The 21616-nt window shown below is 47.5% G+C and overlaps 1 protein-coding gene across 2 annotated transcripts in view; it reads left to right on the plus strand.

Annotated features, from left to right (window-relative positions):
* PKIA (cAMP-dependent protein kinase inhibitor alpha) overlaps positions 1-21616 on the plus strand; it is a 251488-nt gene that overhangs the window by 113616 nt on the left and 116256 nt on the right. Inside the window, exon 1 of one of the 2 annotated variants that reach the window (XM_086965912.1) lies at positions 17618-17687. The exons of the other annotated variant lie outside the window; for it this stretch is intronic. The gene's annotated coding sequence lies outside the window, so the exon portion shown is untranslated. Of the gene's footprint in view, positions 1-17617; positions 17688-21616 lie in introns of those variants that run through there. 2 annotated transcript variants of the gene reach the window in all.

Genomic DNA, 21616 nt, shown 5'->3' on the forward strand with positions numbered 1-21616 from the left:
TTGCTATTTCATTACAGGTTTTAACTACACGCCGGAGGTTATTTTGTAGCCTTCGCACTGCTCCTAGTGTGCGCTGGTTCTCAGCTTTTGTCTCCTCACGATGTTGAAGCATAACTTGGTAAACAGCACTTAAAGTGTTTTCCGGAGCCTGATTCTCGCCCCCTAAGTCTGTTCAAAATTCGGCGAAGTGGGTTAAATCTGGGGAGCCATAAGTATTTATTCCTTCTGCTTCCGCTTGTAAAAGAGTGGGGCTGCCATTATCCGGTCCAGATTTAACAGTTTTGCGAACAGTGTTTTCTTCTGCTCCCCACTCTATTCTGCTAGATGGTGAATCGTCATTCTCCCCTTCTCCTTCATTCTCACCATCCTCTAGCTGGCCGAACTTGTTAAACTAGTTATACTTATATCATCTCTCCATTCCCCCTCCAGACTCTCCAGATCCTAAGGTGTTAGATAGATCAGACATTGAGTAAAATGTTCCTGCTGAGTCATTCAAGTCTGTATCTCTAATAGTTTCAGGTAAATCCACGTGTAGGCTCAAAGCAGAGCTAGGGTGAATCCTCGTACCTTCCTGCGTAAAACCAGCACTAGAATTATGTTCTCCCACATCCTGCTCAGATTGAGACTCAGACATTACCACTTCGGCTCCTGGCTGGGGTACTATGAGGAAATTCTCACCAAATTTAGCCAAAAAATCAGTGCCTTCAATGCCTTTACAATTAAAGCCCTGTGTGGGAATGGCTTCATCTAAAAGTTGCTGTACATTATTTGTTACATTTGTTTTATTTATTTCTTTAAACATACCCGGTATCTTCGGGATGGCTCCAGACTTACAAGTCCCAGAATTCACTGTTATTGATGCAGGCGCCGATGTTAAAATGTTACCCGTGGTGGTTAACTCCGGTTCAGCCTCAATGGTCAGCGTTCCATTAGCACTTTGTAAGCCTGCAATGTCTGTAGCTCCTTCCATTGCCGCTGTGGCTGCTCGAGTCTTCAGTTTAGATACTTTCGCCTGTATGCCTAGATTCGTTTTTTTTGGAGCCATTACCGACCTCTGCCTTCTCCAAGCCCTGCTCTTCAGCGGGTTCACTATGCGAGTCTCCGACACCACCTCCTCTTCCCGAAGGCAAAGATCCGCTCGAAGCGGTCCCGTGACCCAGTCCGCAAGCCGCTCCAAGTTACAGGCAGAAAAACACCAGCCAGCCAGCAATAGTCGACGATGGTAGCGCTGTAAGTCCAGGAGCAGTCCGGTTCACAAACCGAAACAGTCTACTATACTCCAGCCTCCAGGCGTACTCCAGGCAGAAGAAATCTCAGGAAAGCAAGGTAGATACTACCCGCCAGGTGGTGGAAAGCGAGGAACCAGCGAGGTGCTGTTCAGCTGCTCACTCGGATGCAGTCGCATCCGACATCTTGCCACTTGTGACGGCGAACATCCAAGACACCTGTTCTTGATGGTATAATCCTATTTTTTGTTTCTTGACTTCTATAGGAAGACTCTATACTGAACAACCAGATTAAAATCCTAATATTCACATGACTAAGTCTGGAAGGTAAACTCCACTCGCGGAGTTTTCATAGTTTTCTGCACTCCGCGTCACGCCAAACTCACGGAATTCCGAAAAACCATGCTCCACGTAGTAGAATTTTTTCCCTCGCTCGCATTCATCTACGTTGAGTTGGCAAGCACAAGCAAGAAAAATCCACCTCCCTGCGAGATTTTTCCTCGCTCGCAATTGTAAACATCAAGGTGGCAAGTGCGAGCGTGGAAAATCAACCTCCCGGCGAGATTACTCAAATCGGGCGGTCAGATTGCTCATTGCAAGTGGTCTCGTATGCTCGTGACAGCTCACGTTGAGAAACCGTCCATTCACGTTGAGAAAGCCTCCATTCATGTTGAGAAAGCCTCCATTCATGTTGAGAAAGCTGCCCCTCGAGTAAAAATCTACTTGATCATCAGAAAGGAAGCAGCGCCCACTTGCGCTGTGCATGGTGCAGTTCGCAATGATTGCACAGTGCGGACAAGCACCTGGCACTGAAAATCACAGCGAACAGCATTTATCTACCGCACTCCGCCACTTGCAAATTCATTTTTGCACTTTGCGGAGTTCAGTGAACTCCACCTAGGCTTAGTTATGACATCAATCAGTGGTAACCACAGTGGAGAGGAAATGCTCTCTCTCACAATGTCCTGCCGCCTCGCCCAGGTCTCACTAGCGCAATGAAACTTGAGGTGGTCCCCCGTGCAAACCACATTGAGGGACCCCCTCCGGACTCAGTCAGGAATGTCACTACAGGGTACTGTGCTGAGGGGGCCCCAGAAGCTACCCCCACACACCGCAGGGGCTGTGGGTGCCTTTGTTATCCTTCCACCAGTTTAGCTCAGTATGACCCATCCGCCTGGTGATGGGCCTTCAGGATAAGCAGTACAAAAGGGGGTGGTAATGGACGGAGCATCTGAACCAATGAAACACTCACACCCAGTCAAAAGATCTGGGTTAAATCAATCACCGTTCTTTAGCCCACTCTGCCACCCCAGTTCAGACATGTCTATATGCAAATCAGTCTGACCCTGTGCCTCATGGGAACAGTGCAGCCCGAACTGCCAAGCCATGCCTGCCCAGGACCGGAAACAAGCTTCCAAGGACCGGGATCTGAGTTTAATCCATAACCGCCAGAAACCGGTCCTCGGAAGCTTGTTTCCGGTCCAGGGCAGGCATGGCTTGGCAGTTCGGGCTGCACTGTTCCCATGAGGCACAGGGTCAGACTGAGTTGCATATAGCCATGTCTGAACTGGGGTGGCAGAGTGGGCTAAAGAACGGTGATGGATTAAACCCAGATCTTTTGACTGGGTGTGAGTGTTTGATTGATTCAGAGGCTCCGTCCATCACCACCCACTTTTGTACCGATTTTGGCCACCATAAGTGTGGCAGGGTATGCTCAGACGTGAGTCCCTTGCTCACTTTGCCACTGGATTCAAGCAAGCCGGGCTGAAGACGGCTGGAATGCCAGAAACCGGTCCTCGGAAGCTTGTTTCCGGTCCAGGGAAGACATGGCTTGGCCGTTCAGGCTGGACTGTTCCCATGAGGCACAGGGTCAGACTGAGTTGCATATTGCCATGTCTGAACTGGGGTGCAGAGTGGGCTAAAGAACGGTGATGGATTAAACCCAGATCTTTTGACTGGGTGTGAGTGTTTGATTGATTCAGAGGCTCCGTCCATCACCACCCCCTTTTGTACCGATTTTGTCCACCATAAGTGTGGCAGGGTATGCTCAGACGTGAGCCCCTTGCTCACTTTGCCACTGGATTCAAGCAAGCCGGGCTGAAGACGGCTGGAATGCCAGAAACCGGTCCTCGGAAGCTTGTTTCCGGTCCAGGGAAGACATGGCTTGGCAGTTCGGGCTGGACTGTTCCCATGAGGGACAGGGTCAGACTGAGTTGCATATAGCCATGTCTGAACTGGGGTGGCAGAGTGGGCTTAAGAACGGTGATGGATTAAACCCAGATCTATTGACTGGGTGTGAGTGTTTGATTGATTCAGAGGCTCCGTCCATCACCACCCCCTTTTCTACCGCTTTTGGCCACCATACGTGTGGCAGGGTATGCTCAGACGTGAGTCCCTTGCTCACTTTGCCACTGGATTCAAGCAAGCCGGGCTGAAGATGGCTGGAATGCCGGAAACCGGTCCTCGGAAGCTTGTTTCTGGTCCAGGGAAGACATGGCTTGGCAGTTCGGGCTGGACTGTTCCCATGAGGCACAGGGTCAGACTCAGTTGCATATAGCCATGTCTGAACTAGGGTGGCAGAGTGGGCTAAAGAACGGTGATGGATTAAACCCAGACCTTTTGACTGGGTGTGAGTGTTTGATTGATTCAGAGGCTCCGTCCATCACCACCCCCTTTTGTACCGCTTTTGGCCACCATAAGTGTGGCAGGGTATGCTCAGACGTGAGTTTCTTGCTCACTTTGCCACTGGATTCAAGCAAGCTGGGCTGAAGGCGGCTGGAATGCCAGAAACCGGTCCTCGTAAGCTTGTTTCCGGTCCAGGGAAGACATGGCTTCGCAGTTCGGGCTGGACTGTTCCCATGAGGCACAGGGTCAGACTGAGTTGCATATAGCCATGTCTGAACTGGGGTGGCAGAGTGGGCAAAGAACAGTGATCGATTAAACCCAGATCTTTTGACTAGGTGTGAGTGTTTGATTGATTCAGAGGCTCCATCCATCACCATCCCCTTTTGTACCGATTTTGGCCACCATAAGTGTGGCAGGGTATGCTCAGACGTGAGTCCCTTGCTCACTTTGCCACTGGATTCAAGCAAGCCGGGCTGAAGACGGCTGGAATGCCAGAAACCGGTCCTCGGAAGCTTGTTTCCGGTCCAGGGAAGACATGGCTTGGCAGTTCAGGCTGGACTGTTCCCATGAGGCACAGGGTCAGACTGAGTTGCATATAGCCATGTCAGAACTGGGGTGGCAGAGTGGGCTAAGGAACGGTGATGGATTAAACCCAGATCTTTTGACTGGGTGTGAGTGTTTGATTGATTCAGAGGCTCCGTCCATCACCACCCCCTTTTGTACCGATTTTGTCCACCATAAGTGTGGCAGGGTATGCTCAGACGTGAGTCCCTTGCTCACTTTGCCACTGGATTCAAGCAAGCCGGGCTGAAGACGGCTGGAATGCCAGAAACCGGTCCTCGGAAGCTTGTTTCCGGTCCAGGGAAGACATGACTTGGCAGTTCGGGCTGGACTGTTCCCATGAGGCACAGGGTCAGACTGAGTAGCATATAGCCATGTCTGAACTGGGGTGGCAGAGTGGGCTAAAGAACGGTGATGGATTAAACCCAGATCTTTTGACTGGGTGTGAGTGTTTGATTGATTCAGAGGCTCCGTCCATCACCACCCCCTTTTGTACCGCTTTTGGCCACCATACGTGTGGCAGGGTATGCTCAGACGTGAGTCCCTTGCTCACTTTGCCACTGGATTCAAGCAAGCCGGGCTGAAGACGGCTGGAATGCCAGAAACCAGCCCTCGGAAGCTTGTTTCTGGTCCAGGGAAGACATGGCTTGGCAGTTCGGGCTGGACTGTTCACATGAGGCACAGGGTCAGACTGAGTTGCATATAGCCATGTCTGAACTGGGGTGGCAGAGTGGGCTAAAGAACGGTGATGGATTAAACCCAGATCTTTTGACTGGGTGTGAGTGTTTGATTGATTCAGAGGCTCCGTCCATCACCACCCCCTTTTGTACCGATTTTGGCCACCATAAGAGTGGCAGGGTATGCTCAGACGTGAGTCCCTTGCTCACTTTGTCACTGGATTCAAGCAAGCCGGGCTGAAGACGGCTGGAATGCCAGAAACCGGTCCTCGGAAGCTTGTTTCCAGTCCAGGGAAGACATGGCTTGGCAGTTCGGGCTGGACTGTTCCCATGAGGCACAGGGTCAGACTGAGTTGCACATAGCCATGTCTGAACAGGGGTGGCAGAGTGGGCTAAAGAATGGTGATGGATTCACCATGTTTGGGTGTGAGTGTTTGATTAATTCAGAGGCTCCGTCCATCACCATCCCCTTTTTGTACCGTTCAGTATAAGCAGGGCACACCTCAGCTCCCTTTGTGTTTTACTGTCTAGAGTTAATAAAAAAAAACAACTGTCATTTGGCCCAGAAGATTACTTTAGGGACAGGCAGAGGCACAGAATGGTGCAAGTATGAAAATGCCAACTTTCTAAAAGTGGCATTTTTCGACCTACAATTTTAAAACCAACTTCACTTAAAGATGTGTTTTTAAATTGCAAGCCCAGAGATACCAAACTTCAATTTTCTATCCATCCCCATTTGGAAGATACACTTGTAAATGTATTACAAGGCAGCTCCATTGTTAACATATAGGAGAGATAGGCCTTGCTGTAGGGAAAACGAATGTAGCAGTTTTTTGCTACAAGACACGTAAATCTCAAACCCACATATCCTACCTTTTAAATACACTGCACCCTGCCCATGGGGTTACCTTCCTTAGGGGTGCCTTAAATGCAGTATTTCCTAAACTGGGGTCCACGGACCCCCAGGGATCCTTGACACATTCTCAGGGGGTCCTCAGGCTGTAGTTTCAAAAGTGCTGTAAAGTTTCTTGTGTAATTAGCAGTTTTGAGCAACAATAAAAGTGTCAAGATAACGTCAGTGAGTAATGTACCTGCTGGAGAAAGATGAGAGATTTGTCCTGTGGCAGCTTTGACTTATCTAATCTAGCACAGAGGTTGGTTAATATGCCTACTGCAAAGAACGTGTACCACGCATTTTAAAACACAGAATTTTATGTGCATAGGTCAGTGGGTTACTGCTTTTTTCGCAGATTCTTTTGTTACTGTGCGAGTAAAAATCTACTTGATCATCAGAAAGGAAGCAGCGCCCACTTGCGCTGTGCATGGTGCAGTTCGCAATGATTGCACAGTGCGGACAAGCACCTGGCACTGAAAATCACAGCGAACAGCATTTATCTACCGCACTCCGCCACTTGCAAATTCATTTTTGCACTTTGCGGAGTTCAGTGAACTCCACCTAGGCTTAGTTATGACATCAATCAGTGGTAACCACAGTGGAGAGGAAATGCTCTCTCTCACAATGTCCTGCCGCCTCGCCCAGGTCTCACTAGCGCAATGAAACTTGAGGTGGTCCCCCGTGCAAACCACATTGAGGGACCCCCTCCGGACTCAGTCAGGAATGTCACTACAGGGTACTGTGCTGAGGGGGCCCCAGAAGCTACCCCCACACACCGCAGGGGCTGTGGGTGCCTTTGTTATCCTTCCACCAGTTTAGCTCAGTATGACCCATCCGCCTGGTGATGGGCCTTCAGGATAAGCAGTACAAAAGGGGGTGGTAATGGACGGAGCATCTGAACCAATGAAACACTCACACCCAGTCAAAAGATCTGGGTTAAATCAATCACCGTTCTTTAGCCCACTCTGCCACCCCAGTTCAGACATGGCTATATGCAAATCAGTCTGACCCTGTGCCTCATGGGAACAGTGCAGCCCGAACTGCCAAGCCATGCCTGCCCAGGACCGGAAACAAGCTTCCAAGGACCGGGATCTGGGTTTAATCCATAACCGCCAGAAACCGGTCCTCGGAAGCTTGTTTCCGGTCCAGGGCAGGCATGGCTTGGCAGTTCGGGCTGCACTGTTCCCATGAGGCACAGGGTCAGACTGAGTTGCATATAGCCATGTCTGAACTGGGGTGGCAGAGTGGGCTAAAGAACGGTGATGGATTAAACCCAGATCTTTTGACTGGGTGTGAGTGTTTGATTGATTCAGAGGCTCCGTCCATCACCACCCCCTTTTGTACCGATTTTGGCCACCATAAGTGTGGCAGGGTATGCTCAGACGTGAGTCCCTTGCTCACTTTGCCACTGGATTCAAGCAAGCCGGGCTGAAGACGGCTGGAATGCCAGAAACCGGTCCTCGGAAGCTTGTTTCCGGTCCAGGGAAGACATGGCTTGGCAGTTCAGGCTGGACTGTTCCCATGAGGCACAGGGTCAGACTGAGTTGCATATTGCCATGTCTGAACTGGGGTGGCAGAGTGGGCTAAAGAACGGTGATGGATTAAACCCAGATCTTTTGACTGGGTGTGAGTGTTTGATTGATTCAGAGGCTCCGTCCATCACCACCCCCTTTTGTACCGATTTTGTCCACCATAAGTGTGGCAGGGTATGCTCAGACGTGAGCCCCTTGCTCACTTTGCCACTGGATTCAAGCAAGCCGGGCTGAAGACGGCTGGAATGCCAGAAACCGGTCCTCGGAAGCTTGTTTCCGGTCCAGGGAAGACATGGCTTGGCAGTTCAGGCTGGACTGTTCCCATGAGGCACAGGGTCAGACTGAGTTGCATATTGCCATGTCTGAACTGGGGTGGCAGAGTGGGCTAAAGAACGGTGATGGATTAAACCCAGATCTTTTGACTGGGTGTGAGTGTTTGATTGATTCAGAGGCTCCGTTCATCACCACCCCCTTTTCTACCGCTTTTGGCCACCATACGTGTGGCAGGGTATGCTCAGACGTGAGTCCCTTGCTCACTTTGCCACTGGATTCAAGCAAGCCGGGCTGAAGATGGCTGGAATGCCGGAAACCGGTCCTCGGAAGCTTGTTTCTGGTCCAGGGAAGACATGGCTTGGCAGTTCGGGCTGGACTGTTCCCATGAGGCACAGGGTCAGACTCAGTTGCATATAGCCATGTCTGAACTAGGGTGGCAGAGTGGGCTAAAGAACGGTGATGGATTAAACCCAGACCTTTTGACTGGGTGTGAGTGTTTGATTGATTCAGAGGCTCCGTCCATCACCACCCCCTTTTGTACCGCTTTTGGCCACCATAAGTGTGGCAGGGTATGCTCAGACGTGAGTTTCTTGCTCACTTTGCCACTGGATTCAAGCAAGCTGGGCTGAAGGCGGCTGGAATGCCAGAAACCGGTCCTCGTAAGCTTGTTTCCGGTCCAGGGAAGACATGGCTTCGCAGTTCGGGCTGGACTGTTCCCATGAGGCACAGGGTCAGACTGAGTTGCATATAGCCATGTCTGAACTGGGGTGGCAGAGTGGGCAAAGAACGGTGATCGATTAAACCCAGATCTTTTGACTAGGTGTGAGTGTTTGATTGATTCAGAGGCTCCATCCATCACCATCCCCTTTTGTACCGATTTTGGCCACCATAAGTGTGGCAGGGTATGCTCAGACGTGAGTCCCTTGCTCACTTTGCCACTGGATTCAAGCAAGCCGGGCTGAAGACGGCTGGAATGCCAGAAACCGGTCCTCGGATGCTTGTTTCCGGTCAGGGGAAGACATGGCTTGGCAGTTCAGGCTGGACTGTTCCCATGAGGCACAGGGTCAGACTGAGTTGCATATAGCCATGTCAGAACTGGGGTGGCAGAGTGGGCTAAGGAACGGTGATGGATTAAACCCAGATCTTTTGACTGGGTGTGAGTGTTTGATTGATTCAGAGGCTCCGTCCATCACCACCCCCTTTTGTACCGATTTTGGCCACCATAAGTGTGGCAGGGTATGCTCAGACGTGAGTCCCTTGCTCACTTTGCCACTGGATTCAAGCAAGCCGGGCTGAAGACGGCTGGAATGCCAGAAACCGGTCCTCGGAAGCTTGTTTCCGGTCCAGGGAAGACATGGCTTGGCAGTTCGGGCTGGACTGTTCCCATGAGGCACAGGGTCAGACTGAGTAGCATATAGCCATGTCTGAACTGGGGTGGCAGAGTGGGCTAAAGAACGGTGATGGATTAAACCCAGATCTTTTGACTGGGTGTGAGTGTTTGATTGATTCAGAGGCTCCGTCCATCACCACCCCCTTTTGTACCGCTTTTGGCCACCATACGTGTGGCAGGGTATGCTCAGACATGAGTCCCTTGCTCACTTTGCCACTGGATTCAAGCAAGCCGGGCTGAAGACGGCTGGAATGCCAGAAACCAGCCCTCGGAAGCTTGTTTCTGGTCCAGGGAAGACATGGCTTGGCAGTTCGGGCTGGACTGTTCCCATGAGGCACAGGGTCAGACTGAGTTGCATATAGCCATGTCTGAACTAGGGTGACAGAGTGGGCTAAAGAACGGTGATGGATTAAACCCAGACCTTTTGACTGGGTATGAGTGTTTGATTGATTCAGAGGCTCCGTCCATCACCATCCCCTTTTGTGCCGCTTTTTGGCCACCATAAGTGTGGCAGGGTATGCTCAGACGTGAGTCCCTTGCTCGCTTTGCCACTGGATTCAAGCAAGCCGGGCTGAAGACGGCTGGAATGCCAGAAACCGGTCCTCAGAAGCTTGTTTCCGGTCCAGGGATGACATGGCTTGGCAGTTCGGGCTGGACTGTTCCCATGCGGCACAGGGTCAGACTGATTTGCATATAGCCATGTCTGAACTGGGGTGGCAGAGTGGGCTAAAGAACGGTGATGGATTAAACCCAGATCTTTTGACTGGGTGTGAGTGTTTGATTGATTCAGAGGCTCCGTCCATCACCACCCCCTTTTGTTCCGATTTTGGCCACCATAAGAGTGGCAGGGTATGCTCAGACGTGAGTCCCTTGCTCACTTTGTCACTGGATTCAAGCAAGCCAGGCTGAAGACGGCTGGAATGCCAGAAACCGGTCCTCGGAAGCTTGTTTCCAGTCCAGGGAAGACATGGCTTGGCAGTTCGGGCTGGACTGTTCCCATGAGGCACAGGGTCAGACTGAGTTGCATATAGCCATGTCTGAACAGGGGTGGCAGAGTGGGCTAAAGAATGGTGATGGATTCACCATGGCTGGGTGTGAGTGTTTGATTGATTCAGAGGCTCCGTCCATCACCACCCCTTTTTGTACCGTTCAGTATAAGCAGGGCACACCTCAGCTCCCTTTGTGTTTTACTGTCTAGAGTTAATAAAAAAAAACAACTGTCATTTGGCCCAGAAGATTACTTTAGGGACAGGCAGAGGCACAGAATGGTGCAAGTATGAAAATGCCAACTTTCTAAAAGTGGCATTTTTCGACCTACAATTTTAAAACCAACTTCACTTAAAGATGTGTTTTTAAATTGCAAGCCCAGAGATACCAAACTTCAATTTTCTATCCATCCCCATTTGGAAGATACACTTGTAAATGTATTACAAGGCAGCTCCATTGTTAACATATAGGAGAGATAGGCCTTGCTGTAGGGAAAACGAATGTAGCAGTTTTTTGCTACAAGACACGTAAATCTCAAACCCACATATCCTACCTTTTAAATACACTGCACCCTGCCCATGGGGTTACCTTCCTTAGGGGTGCCTTAAATGCAGTATTTCCTAAACTGGGGTCCACGGACCCCCAGGGATCCTTGACACATTCTCAGGGGGTCCTCAGGCTGTAGTTTCAAAAGTGCTGTAAAGTTTCTTGTGTAATTAGCAGTTTTGAGCAACAATTAAAGTGTCAAGATAACGTCAGTGAGTAATGTACCTGCTGGAGAAAGATGAGAGATTTGTCCTGTGGCAGCTTTGACTTATCTAATCTAGCACAGAGGTTGGTTAATATGCCCACTGCAAAGAACGTGTACCACGCATTTTAAAACACAGAATTTTATGTGCATAGGTCAGTGGGTTACTGCTTTTTTCACAGATTCTTTTGTTACTGTGCAGTTCATAAGTGACAGTCGTAATCTAGCACAATGACCTATAAACAGTTATCAAAGAGCTGCTAGCAAACTGCATGGTACAAGTTAGTAACTTATGATTTTTCCCAGTATTTCATTATCCTGATGCGGCTAAAAATGTGTATTTGGGTGGAAATGCATTTCTATAGTTAAAGTCAGTGCTTACCACTGGGCTATGCTCTGAATCCTCAGTTTATGCTGCTCCAGACCAAGCACTCTTTAGAAATACCTACCAGTATGAATTACATGTGAATCCTATACATTGTAGTCCCTTTTGCCTTATGCAACACTTTCTATACACTGATTTACAAGTATGATTCATTGTACCTATATGTGTCTGATGTAAACTGCTCTGACATCCTACAATGGTATGAGAGATGGTACAAAACAAATGAAATACATGTGACAGGGGAGCTATGGAGAGATGAGAGGCACTGTTGGAGTGTGATAATAAGGGAAACATTGAAGAACCCCAACAAAGATTGTTGTATCCTGGTGCATAGTAAGGTCTTCATTTACTAGTCTTTAAAAGCTAATACAATTGTTATATAATGATAAATGTGTTGTAGACTGCACCATTGTTTCTTATATTGTTTTGGGGGGAGAGCCTCCCAAAGCCCCCTTTGTAGTGGTCAGGTTCACTCACTGCACTTGGTGTGTGCACAGTATGTTATGCTACAGTATTTGTAAAGTACATGGCTGCCCCAGCATCGGGGCGTTTCAGAAATAAGTTTGAACACAGCAAGAAGGGACGAGAGAAAGAAGATTAACAGTGGGAGAAAAGCCAGGTCCTAACCCTCCTTCTGAAAGTCAGGTAGTCAGGGCTGATGCGGATGTGAAGAAGGAGGGAGTTCCAAAGGACGGGAGCCAACAGTTTGACGGATCGACCATCTACTCTGGCCTTCTGTATCCGAGGGATTCTGGCCAGGAGCAAATCTGCCAAGAACAACGCTTGTGTGGGTGCATAGTAGGAAAATAGATCACTCAGGATTCTTGGGTCGGTGCCCAGAAGGATCTTGTGGGTAATACACAGCGTTTTGAAGTGCACTCTTTGTTCTAGAGGTAGCCAATGTATGCGGCCGAGGAGTTTGGAGATATGACAGTGTTTAGGAAGATAGCACAAGCAACAGCATTCTGATAGCACTGCAGCCTTTTGATCACAGATTTTTTGGCACCCAGTAGTAGCACATGACAGTAGTCCAATCTGGCCATGATTGTTGATTGAATGATTAGCTGCCGAGTTTGAGAGTCAAAGAGACCTAGTATTGGCTTTAGGCCATGCAATAGTCCGAAACATTTCCCTGCTACTGATTTGGCGTGGGCCTCAAAGGGGAGATCATTGTCCATCGTTATACCTAGGTTCTTCACCACAGGTCTGGGTATGGGGGGGGCACTCCAAGAGCAGGAGGCCACCACTCATTGCCCCAGGGATGGGAATCCCTGCCTACTAGGAGGATCTCGGATTTGGCTGAATTTAGCAGCAAGTAATTTGCGGCCATCCACACCGAGATGTCTGTTAGATCCTGTTGAAAATTTGCAGCGTCCTGGCTGGGAATGTTGGAGAGGGCTATCACCAGCTGGGTGTCATCTGCGTATGACATCAGGAGATGCTTCAGGCCTTGGCCAGCAGAGCCAACGATCTCACTCAGAAGTTGAAAACAGTAGGGCTCAATGCTGACCCCTGGGGCACCCCAAAGCAGTAGCAGCCCGTGGTGGGAGTGCTGCTGGGCGCTGACGTAGGGGCAGACGTGAGGCGGGGAGTAGAGTGAGGGGTAGCAAACTACAGATTACGGATGATTAGAGGTCAAATGCGATGCAGCGCGCACAACGAAATTCGTTTAATTTATTTATATGTTTACTTACCTCTAATCGGCCGTTAACTGTAGTTTACCACCCCCATCCTGCCCCTCCCCCACCCCACATCAGCGCCCATCAGCATTCCTACCACGGGCCGCTACTGCCCCACAGCATAATAGGTGAGTACAGGAGAGAAAAGGAGGGGCAGTAACTTGGAAGGCCAAACTGTCTAGGACGGATGATAACTAGGAGAGGGTTTTGCCCTTGACACCTAACTCCTCAAGACATTGGAGCAGGATCTCATGGGAGACCGTGTCAAAGGCCGCACTCAGATCCCGCAGAATTATTGCTGTAGTTCTGCCTGCATCCAAGGAAGTCCTTAGCTGTTCTATGACTGCTCGCAAAGCAGACTCGGAACTATGCAGAGGTCTGAACCCGTTTTGAGATATGTCTGGTATTGAATTTGCTTCCAAGTAATGAGTCAAGATCGAATTAACATGTGATTCCGTGATTATGGACAGGAATGGGAGCAGCAAGATTGGTTGGAAGTTTTCTAGCTTGGACACCTCTAGTGTAGGTTTTTTGAGTAGGGGAACTACCTTGGCGTGCTTCCAGGGCTTATGGACCACCGCCGAGGATAGGAATAGATTAATTAGCTTCAAGCATTCAGGTAGGAGACACTGTTAAAATTTTTTGAAAGGGTGGGGTTTCATGGGGTCATCAGGCGACCCTGATTTTACTTTGACAAACAGTGCTTCAATAGATTGATGGGAGAAAGGGGGGAGTGAGGCAAGCAAAAAGGTCTCAGGGCCCACAGACACGTCCCTACCCATGCCAAGAGGGGTATCACCTGGGTGAAAATGCGTTCCTCCTTCTCCAGAAAAGATTTTGGCCAGTACTTGGCATTGCAGATTAGAAGATATGGTGCTGTCTGAGGCAGAGGGGGGCTTTACCTGGTCCTTCAGAAGGGAGAAGATGGTTTTAGTAGGGTTATCGCTAGCGGTGATCAGGTTGGTGTACTGTGCTGCCCTATTCTTGCGGACCAATTTGTGGTAGGCCTTATTCGCACTTCTATACTGTGCTTTAGCCAGGGGGTCATAGGATCAACTCCAGGCTCGCTCTAAGACCTTGCAGTTTTTCCTGGCTAGGGTCAGAGACTCATCAAACCACATGGTAGCCCATGCACTTTTTGAGTGAGTGGGTTTAAGCGGAATACAGGTATCCAGCGCTTGGGTAACCCACCCCCGAAAGTGCACATTGGCCTCTTCAATATTAGCGGACCTTTCTGGGAGCTGAGTACTTAAAGCTGCCAGGAAGGCGGCATGATACATGTTATGCCAGGGGCATTTGAGTGTGGGGTTGCGGTGTAGCTGTAGTTTGGGGCCGGCTAGCGATAGCTGCATAGAAATGAGAGAGTGGTCTGTCCAGTGCAAGGGGAGGGGTGTAAGCACCTCCAGGGATAGGAGATTTGAGAAAATCGGTTCAAGAAGATGACCTGCACTGTCTGTTGATCCCTGGACCAATTGGCAAGCTGCCATGTCCCCAAGAAAGCTGAGAATGTCAGGGGTCAACTGCAACTCTAGATGGAGATTCAGATCAGCTATGACATTGAAGTTGGCTGTCTGAAGAGCTAATGTGGAGATAGCATTAGCCAGGGTTTCTCTAAAGGTTTTTGATGGACCCGTTGGGCGGTAAATCAGTAGCCCAGAGAGCATGAAATTAGCTGTCAGCGCGATTTTAAAAAGTGCACTCTCACAGTCAGGGATGTCTTTGGGGACGAGACTACAGGTATAGACTACTTTGTTTATAATTGCGATACCACCCCTCTCCCTGTCGTTCTATTTAGGCAACTCATTACATATTCAGCTGGGAGGGCCAGGGCTAGTATGGTCACAGAATCCTCAGAAAGCCAGGTCTGTTAAAAATGAGACCTCGGGGACCATTCCTGAAGGAGATCGAACACCTCAGCGTAATGTTTAGTCAGGGAGCGGCAGTTTTGGCTGAGAATAGAATAGGTCTTGGCATTGGGGTCAGAGTCTGAGGAACGCAAGCAGGGGCTAGTCCCAAAGGTACACTAACTACAATGAGTGGGGAAAACCTCTGGGCCCAACTGTGATCCCCACATGCTGCCTCACCTTGCAAAGCGACCAAAGTTTCAAGTGAATAGACTCTTTTTTGGGAAATAGTGGAACAGAGTTCCTGGCGACGTCCCGGCGTGGACGGGCGCACACGGCTTGGCCTTTGGCAAGCCAGTTGTGCTCCCGCTGCACGTCCACGCTGCAGGGTGCATTAAATTCCTGGGGGGCAGAACTGGCTCCTCACTGATTGGCTGGCGACTAACAAATCAGAGTGCAGTATCGCTGGACCTTAAACTGGACGAGCGCTATGTGACAGCATGCACAAACAAGTTAAAACAGTGTTTACCGTGCAAAATAGCTGTAGTGCAGATTCAAGGTTAAACACGTTCACAGCTTAAAGAATAATGTCTCTTACACACTTTAAACTGTATGGGGACTGGTCTGAAAACATTTGCCAGGGCTGCTTTGGGTTTCTAGTTTGGCCCTGGCAGGAGCAGGAGTAGGAGCCTCGTACTGCTAAATAAAATCAACCATTTAAAAGTTAGTCACCGAGATACAGCACCAGCCCTCCCATTAAAATTTTTAGTTTTTTGCAAATTCTTTCAATATAAAATACTCTGGGGGAAATCTACAACAGAAGTGGAGGAGCGTGTTGTTAGCTTCCTTGACTTAACGACATGCTCCGCCACTTCAGAGATGCAAGGCTGCCCCATATTTACAAGAATATGGCGCAGCCCTGTGTTTTCCCTGCGCTGACACTACACTTAGCAGTGTAGCGCCAACGTAGGCACCCTTGCACCGTAGTGCAAGGGTGTCTGCGTGCAGGGGAAGATTGTTTATGTACAGGCAGGTCCCCCTCCCTGCACATAAACAATCTTGAAGTGCCATTTTGTCACTTCTATGTGTGCTACTTATTTCAGCACACATGGAAGTTACAAAATGTCATTTTTTTTCAAAGATTGTTTATGTGAACATAAACAATCCAAGGCATTTTGCTTTTTCCATGTGTGCTGCACGAGGCAGCACACATGGAAAAAGCATAAACGAGGAGAAATAAAGCATTTCTCCTTGTTTTGCCAAGTTAAGACCAGGTTTTCCCTAGTCTTAATTTTGGCACTGCCTCCCATTTATGCTGCCCTTGTAAATAGGGGGCGTCGTCAAAATCAATGGGTGTTGTGGTGAAACGACCACTCCACCACCCACTGCCCACCCTTTCACTCTAAGCATTGGGTGAAAAGGGGCCTTATTTACAAGGCAGCGTGAAACCACGTTGAGTGGCTTAACGCTGCCTTGTACAGAAGCCCATATCGCCGCAGTAACATCGCAAAAGGTGACGTTCCTTTGGCGATAGGGGCTTGTAAATATGCCCCTAAAATCCTTAGTAATACGAGTATTTTTTTGTGTGCACAGGTGTGTTTATTTTTTTCAAATTACTGTTTTGATGTTTGAAATTTAAATCCTACAAATTGCTTGGGGGGTCCCCGGATTTCAGTGGTGACTCAATGGGGGTCCTCAGGAGTCAAAAGTTTGGGAACCATTGCCTTAAATGTAATAAAAGGGAAGGTTTGGGCCTCACAAGTAGGTGCGCTTGCCAGGTGGACAAGGCAATTAAAAACGGTGAACACAGGTTCTGCAGTGGCAGGCGTAAGCCATGTTTGAAGGGCTACTTATGTATGGAGGTACAATCAGTGCTGCCGGCCCACTAGCAGCATTTGATTTACGGGCCCTGGGCACACAACAGTGCACTGTACGAGGGACTCGCTGCTAAATCAAATATGCCAATCATGGAGGAACCAAATGCCATCACATTTTAGACACAGAGCACATGCACCTATCACTGAGCCCTGAATCCTAAAACCAGCAAAAACGAAGTTCAGCACACAGTCAAAAACAGGAGGCAAGAAGGCGAGGAGCGGAGGGCTGTCCCATTCTGTTCGATCAAATAGTACATTTGTCACAGGGCAAAGAACACAAACGAAGCAACCTTTGTTTTCTATATAACATAAACATACCTTCCTCTTATCGAAAGTTTGAAAAGGACGTGCATAGGACTGCACCCTTCCAGTGGTTTCATGGTGATTTTCACAGAGGAAGTGTTGTGAGCTATTCCTTCAAGCGTGTCACAACAGGAGCTTTTAACCCCTTCCATGCTGATGACGAACCCCAGCCGTCATGCACTACGGTGCTCGTGTGCTGATGACGGCTGGGGTTCGTCACGGCCCGCCCCTGTTCGTGTTGTTTACAGCACACCAGGGGAATCGCGGCCGCATGGAAGGGGTTAAAGAACAAACTGGACCCCTGGTGCCTGCATATGTACATATCACACACCCCATCACTCTCCTAGTTACAACTGCTTCTCGCTGATTCCCAAGGGGAGCGCATATCTGGCCCTAATGCCACCCAAACATGCACATACGCCGTCCTTTGCACTATTCCACCCAGGCGCATCCAGCCTGTACGCAGCTTCTCCACATAACACAATAATAAAGAGGTATGTCACTCTCCGATTTTGCATTTATTAATTAAAAACTCCCTTAGCTGTACAAAAGTATATTCATAGATATGGTTGTTTCTTTACTTAGGGACAACCCCTTTTATGGGTACACGGCTTACGCGAAGGAAAACGCTGTGCACAGCCGTAATTTTGAGAACAATTCGCTTCTCCCCTGACCCAAAATACAGGTATGATTTAATAGATGGCACAAGATAAACAAGAGTTATATGGCTCTCATCCTAAGTTGATTATTGTCAATGTCTCTTTCACATCCCACACAGATTGTTCATAAGGCCCTGATGAGAGTTCGGGAACCTGTATATTGCATATACACTAAGATTAAAGGAGACTAATTCTGTTGATGTTCCTTTGCATTTGGCGTAGTCTTGTGACTAATTGTGAAATTGATTTTCTTCTGAAATAAGAAAATAAGAAGTGTATTTTTGTATTATTTATAATTTAACTGTTGTTCAGATGTGTTGCAGTGTATTTGTTTCGTTTGAAATGTATATATATGTAGTAAATGTTGCAATTTGAATGTGTATATTTTTCTGCACTAAATACGTATGAAATTTGAAAAAATAAAAACAAGTAATTGGTACAAACCAAGGTACCTGACTAAACGCAATTAAATATCCGTTTGGTCTCTGCTTAAGTAATTACGTAGAACTAATAGGGAGGTTGCAGGCAGTTGCTCTTTTTTCCATCTCCACCTGACCAGGCATGCCTCCTTAGCCGCCTCTACAGCTTTCTGCTTAACGAGACAACATATCTATGGCAGTCATGCGCATTGCTTGTGCACACACATAGGATATAGCCCATCGCCTACATTTCACACCAGCGCATCACTAGTCTTGTGTCTGCTTCCTTACCACTCTGCTGAGATCATTTACATTCAGCCTTGCTAGACTGACTCTGTCAAGTACAAATACGATAGGATTGTACATTCCATCCGCAGTACAACTGGAGGACCCGTTCAGGGCAGTCCAATACACACTCATAGCCTGGAAGCTGCACCAACTGGTATCCCAGTCACACACACCTGCATGCAGCTGCACACATATATTAACCAATCACAACGCTCAGTAATATGGTACGCAAAGTTCCCCTGGAATTCTAGCTGTTAAAAGTCATCACAATAAGTATGTATATTTAAACACATAATCGTATCAATAAAATGCAGTGCACGTTTTTAAAATACATTTATAATGTAAATTGCCCCTTCCGATCCTTTAACTACAGAAAGGAATAGAAACATTAATCATCATTTTGGTTGACCCTGAGAGAGCGCAAATTTGAATAAAAATTATGTATAGGCCATATTTACAAGCATATCATGTAACGTAGGAATGAAATGTATATCGTAACATGATATTGATGCTTATAGCATATAATTAACCGATGAAGTCAAAAGTAATATAGGAAATGTAACTGTATTCACTTTAGAATGCATTAGATTTAGAAAGCTCGTATATGTAATGGGCTAATGTAGAAATGTGTAGGAATGCTTACGAACAGAAGAACGTGCAAAGCAGAATTCATATACGTGTGTAACTTGAAATGCAGAAACGGCAAGAAACGTAACATGGAGAAATGTGTAAAGAGTATGCACATAACGATGTAACCAATGGGAATATAGCTTTATGTTCTATGTATAGGGTTTATATTCTATGTATGAGATTATATTCTGTGTGAACTTTATATTCTATGTATTAAAATCATACTCTATGTAAAATTGTATTCGTTTAGAAGAAAGGTATACTAAAAGCGTTCATATATAAATGTATGTTAAAGGTTATACTGTGTAGAAGAAGTTTGTAGGAATGTTAAAAGAGTTTTAGGTCATTTGTGATTATAACCTGACTGACCAAGGGTTCGCAGGAGCATAGTCCAATGTATGTAATTTAGTGGGCTCGCAGGAGTCGTGAATAGTCTTCACTTGAAGGTGCGAGCCGAAGAGTCTAGCATTTGTTAGATTTAAGGTGACAAATGTCGAACGAAGTTTATTGCCTAAACATGAGAGGAGGCGATTGGAATTTGAGCTTTGTTTTGAATGACCATTCGCAGGATCGAGTAAGGTCAAGAAATAGTTGTAAGTTAAAGTCTTGTTTAAGTTCATATGACTTTTGATCTGGAAAGTGTCAAACTAAAGTCACCAACGAGAAGATGAAGATGACATCTAAGGAGAAGGGTCAACCTAACGGACGACGCAAAGAGATGAAGCAATGGAAAGAGCCAGAAACTGACATCATCGGGGAAAGTCCGTGGTGGGCGTCAAGGGGCGTTCCACCCACACTGTGATTGTGTATTTTAGGGACAGCACCCCGGGGAGAAGTTAGCGAAGGCGAAAGCAAGAGCTCAGAGAGAACAGCGAGAGGCAAGTTAGAAGGGTAGATGCCTTGAGCAGATGCGCTGAGAGAGATCAGAGCGCAAGGGAGCAGTAGGCCAAGGACCCTTAGAAGAGCGGATGGGTAGGCAGAGAGGGTACTGCTTCTTAAACTTAAGTTACCTTTAGAGGCTAAGAGAGTTTGAACTTCTTTGGAAGTCAAACTGCTGACACCTTTTTAGGGAAGAAACTTACGAAGTAGGGATGTCACCTAGTATAGAGTAGGGACAGATTTAACTTGATTATTTTTCTCTTTCTGTAGATGACGCAAAGGAACCACTTTACATCGAAACTTTAAATTGCTGATAAGGGAATTGATTTTGTATTCTTTGTATACTTTGAGATTTATCCTGAGAGGATTGTAATTTGCATTCAAATTTGACTTTTATATAAAACTTTTAAACTTTATCAGTTGTAAGTGGTTCTTCAGAGTGGCGTCAGTTAATGGGGTTTATCTAAACCTATGTGGGGGTTGTCTTTTACTCAATGACAGATACTATCGGTCCAAAAATTGACGAATGAGATAAATTAATAATTTGATCATAAATTGATACCAAAATCTCATTCCCCGCAGTTGGTAGCAGAGTAATGATGGTTATCTTCTTGAGGAAGACGACCTAGGCCAGGTTTAGTTTACCCCAAGGTCCCTAGTCATCGACGACCAGAAGAAGAATCCCTGCCGAAGAGGGTGCTGACGGTGCGTCGAGAGAAAAGCAGCAGAATCGGTCGAGAGTGAGTATAAGGGTCATGCGTTGTAAGATTGCGGTGTTTTATGTTGTTCCTGTGTTGTAATGTCAAGCGGAGTTGAATGCCTGTAGTGTGATTGAGGGAAGGTTGTGAGCGCGCGCAACCGGATAAAATCTTATGTCCAGAGGGCTTAAGTGGTTCGGGTGTATCGAACACCCAGAGTAATTTGTCTACCATTTAATGGGGGTCATGAGGTACCATTGATCGCCCGCAGACCGATGATAGGGGGAGCGTTTGAGTGAGTGTATGAGTAAACGCATGCTGGTCGTACGTTTACTGTGTGTAAGTAACCTATCAGTTGAGGCAAGCGTCCGACCATAAGAGGAAAGACGTCTCGCCAGTTGAGGTGACAATTACAGTTAGACTGTGGCCGTACAGTCAGAGAAAAGTGATCGCTTGGACGGAAGTAGTCATTTTTCGGCGTATGAATGAAACGCATGCAAGACCGCGAGACGAGTTGAGAAACGAAGGAAACTGCTGTAGAGGGAACAAGTGACGTCAGCGTAGAGCCGCGCCGAGATTGGTCGGTTGGCATAGAACAGCGTTGGGATAGGCTGATTAGCGAGAGTCGCACAGGGATTGGTGGTTGTCATCAGGACGTAAATAAGGAAGAGAATTAATAAGAGAAAAATCGTAGATCATCAAAAATGAAGTGCTTTAAGGGTTTAAGAAAGATCTTTAGGAGGAATAGAAGAAACTTATATGCCGGAGAAGAAGCTCCACCAGAAGGCACACCAGCTTATCATATGGCAGTGAATGTAGGCTTACACTCGATAATGTGGATTTCCGAGTGGAATAGGCTAACGGAAGGGAATAAGGAACTGACATTTCCAAGATTTGGAACATTTAAGCTAGAAGTGTTGAACCAACTAAAAGCAGTAATGCTTGCAGCGAGACCTCTACCGAGGCCAACACAGTTCGAAGCACATAGTGCATGGTTTAGAGCGGCACACGAAAAGAGTGTAAAGAGGCGCCAAGAACGAG

This window comes from Lissotriton vulgaris, chromosome 4_1 (genome assembly GCF_964263255.1).
Source record: "Lissotriton vulgaris chromosome 4_1, aLisVul1.2, whole genome shotgun sequence".
Lineage (NCBI taxonomy): Eukaryota > Metazoa > Chordata > Amphibia > Caudata > Salamandridae > Lissotriton > Lissotriton vulgaris.